General features: G+C 46.7%; 1 pseudogene; it reads right to left on the bottom strand.

Annotated features, from left to right (window-relative positions):
- Window positions 1-666: 666 nt before the first annotated feature.
- Window positions 667-2,157, bottom strand: LOC121162699 (annotated as a pseudogene).
- Window positions 2,158-3,440: the final 1,283 nt, after the last annotated feature.

Raw genomic sequence — 3,440 nt, 5'->3', positions numbered from 1 at the left:
ATTGGGTGACAGCAAAGCTCAAACACTGTGCCTTCTAACGTGCATGCTGAGATCGGCATCCAGGAGGTCTAGGCAAGTATCTGCTCAGTGTTTCCTAAACAGACACTAGCAGGCACACATGCCCAGCAGCTACTGATACTACAAAAATCTTTAAGCCAACATCTTATGTAAAACTTCCAACTCTGAGTATTTTTCTGTGTCCCCATGACCATTCCAGTGTCTGAGGTTGCATTGCAAACCAGCATGAAGCAAGACAAATTTCCAATTCTAGATTGGCCTCAGACAACCTAGTTGCTCTTTTTCCTGTCCGTGTGACATATAAAATGGATGAATTCAGGAGAAGTTTTTAAAAAGTTAAGGCTCTCTAAAGAGTTCTAGAGACTGAAACTCGGATCATAAACTGCATGAGGATGTTAAGAGCTAAGTAAGATCAAAACAAAAGAAAATCTACTTTCTTCCCTCATCCTTTATCCACTACCCTTGCTTTTGGCAATTTTCCACTTAGGCTAGTGGTAAGGAGTGAGAACATGAATGCTATCATACACCTGTTATAATTTCCACACCAAAGCCCACTGTCTGCTCTGAACACCACTGGAGTCTGTAGGCCAGTAGAGTATTTCCAAACACCTTGGGCTGTGGCCTGCTTTCCCATCCTCCGGTCAGGGCTCAGACGGGGCTCTCGGCTTCCTTAGGTTCACCGTCTGTGCCTTTCTGGGGATTCTGCCATGTTGAGGGCTTCCCTGGGCTTCTCATTAATAATATCCGTGCTGGTTCCCCCTTCTTTGCTTTCCTTTTGTTGCTTCTCCTCTGCTTCCCGCTCTTTTTCTGCAAGTTGGTAATGGATGCCCATGCCAATGAAGAGAAAGATGCCTGCAGAAATTAAGATTACACCACTTGCCCAGTATGTGTATTTGTAGTCTCCATAAATGTCATTGAGACTTCCTAGAAGAGGTGGGCCCAGGAGGACAGGACAGCACTCCACAGTGGTCACCAAGCCCACAGCACTGGAGAACCTCTGGGGTCCAACGAGGTCCATCAGGGTCTCAAACAACATGCAGCAGAGCCACCCAAAAGTGAAGCCATTGACTCCAGCATAGACACAGAACATGGTATAGCTGCTGGACAAAGGTGCTAGCAAATGACTCACGCCATTTGCAATGATACCAGTGGAGAAAAAATACTGGACTCGAGGTCTTACCGACTTGGTGTTGGCTACCAATCCCATGATTGGTCTGGCTACCATGTCAACAGAAGCCAGGATGGAAAGAAGGGAAGCAAGCAGACTTTTCATCAGAGTAATTCCAACTTTTTCCGTAATTACTAAGAAAGACCGAGGGTGCAAAGAGTCCAAAAAACATGAGTACATTTCCAAAGAGGTACAGCAAAAAACCTCTGTAGGTCAACAAGGAAAAGTCCAGAAACTTACTGACGGGTTGAAAGACTGATGTCTTCTCTTTGCAGTTCTCTCGGATAAGATCTGTATTCGCATCACCTGCACCCTTTTGTGCAGCAGGTTGCCCAGCTTCCGGAAGGGATTCTTTCGACTTCACTTTCCCAGGCTTGATTGGCTTGGGCCCTATGGGTCGCATCAAGGATCCAGATACACAGCAGTTTAGGAGGAAACCCCCAAGAATGAGAAAGCTTCCTTTCCAACCAAAGATATTAAAGAAAGTCTGACTGAGGAGGGGGCAGGGTAGAGAGAAACACAGGACAGCCTGTCATGGCCAGTCCATTGGCCAGAGGTCGCTTTTTGTAGAAATACTTGCCAATTATGGTCAATGAGGGATTCAGGTTGAAGGCAAGCCCGAAACCTCCAAAGACACAGATACAGAAGTAAAGTTGCTGGACTGTGTTGCAGAAGGAAGCTGCGATCAGGCCAGTGCCCTAGAGGCAGCCACCGAGCATCACGATGGGGCCACCGCTGTATCTGTTCACCAGGGTGCTGCTGACAGGGCCGCCCGCATACATGAATGCCATCATAATGGAAGATATCCAAGACACTTCGCTGGTGCTGGCATGGAAGATCTCTCTGAAGAAGACAGTAATAGATTTGGGAAACACCTAAGAGAAGACGATGGAAATGAAAGGTCCGATGACCAGGACCCACCCCCAGCCTCCATCTGGTGGGGTGTGACCAACAGGAACCACTGGTGGCATTTCAAGTGTTGATAGAGAAGAAACTGCAGTTCAAATCCAAATATCGTTATGTGCACGGCTCGCGGGTCAGAAGATGCGGTGGGCTGGAGTTCCATGGGTCCGGGGTCCAGCGTGTCCAATGCCCGCGCCTCACAGGCTCGCGGCGCTGAGCACCCACGCGGCTGGGAGTCACTTTGGCGGGGTTGGTGCAGACTCCTTATTACCCACCAGAGGGGGAGTATGCACACAGAAGGCGCTCCACCTTCCCGCCATACAAACACCGACTGCTGCTCGCCCCATCACACACCACTAATCAGTGTGTGTTATCTAAGAATTTTCCCAGCAAGGTCAATTATAGGACACTGGGCACCAAATGTCTTCCCAAACACACCTGGCAATGAAAAAATTTGAGAAAGACTCCATGGTGAGAAAATATCCCTGATACACTTGACTATATGTGGCAACACTCCAGACATTCCTCGCCTGGCCTTGGTTCTGGACAGCTGGTGTGGACTCAGAGGGTCGAGCTCTACTAAGGAGATGATTAGTTGTGTATCTCTGAGTAAGCTCCCTGACTTCTTAAAAACTCACCATTCCTTACCCACAAATGGAAGGACAAACTGCCAGATGACCTTGACCTTTCTATTACAAAACGGTATATGGATTTCTCAAAAAAAAAAAAAGTGCCTGGTATACCCATTTCCCTTCCTGTTCAGGTACATGAAGAATCTCAGGCTGAGTGACATCTAGAGTTCTAAAATTCCTTCCGGGTTCCTTCTATTTGGAGAGCCATCAGCAGTCTCCTCATCTGATATGGCGTTCCTGTTTGGCGGCTGCTCCAACACCTTTAATGCACCTTTCCTGGTGCTGTGATGGATCAACTGTCACAGGAAATCTGACTCTTTATGGCATGCTGTGGCCCATCAACTTAAGACCTGCTCTGTACACATTTCACAGAGGAAACAAGTAGATGATGTCACAGCGTTTCCTGCACCCTGATCATGTACTGCCTCCATTGTAATGTCTCCAGAACATATTGCAAGAGGAACTGTGCTATGCTATTGCTGCGTAGTGACGTCTTCAACTTTGCAAGCATATAATGGATGATTTAGATTCTTTTTGATATATGTTAAACATATCACAACCAGCCAAAAATATATCCAGACGTGTGGGTGTACCTGCACTTGAGTTCATGCATATTCTATTGCCTTTCATTTGATGATGTTTTGGTGCTGGGGGTCTTTTTGTTTTTTAAAATTGTCTATGAGTGGTGAGTAAAACTATATATTGTGTTGAAAATAGTG

This window comes from Ochotona curzoniae, unplaced genomic scaffold, assembly GCF_017591425.1.
Source record: "Ochotona curzoniae isolate NIBS_2020 unplaced genomic scaffold, NIBS_Ocur_1.0 contig_528, whole genome shotgun sequence".
NCBI classification, from domain to species: domain Eukaryota; kingdom Metazoa; phylum Chordata; class Mammalia; order Lagomorpha; family Ochotonidae; genus Ochotona; species Ochotona curzoniae.
Note: the sequence above shows the minus strand (reverse complement) of the source record. Positions and strands in the feature narration are given on the sequence as shown.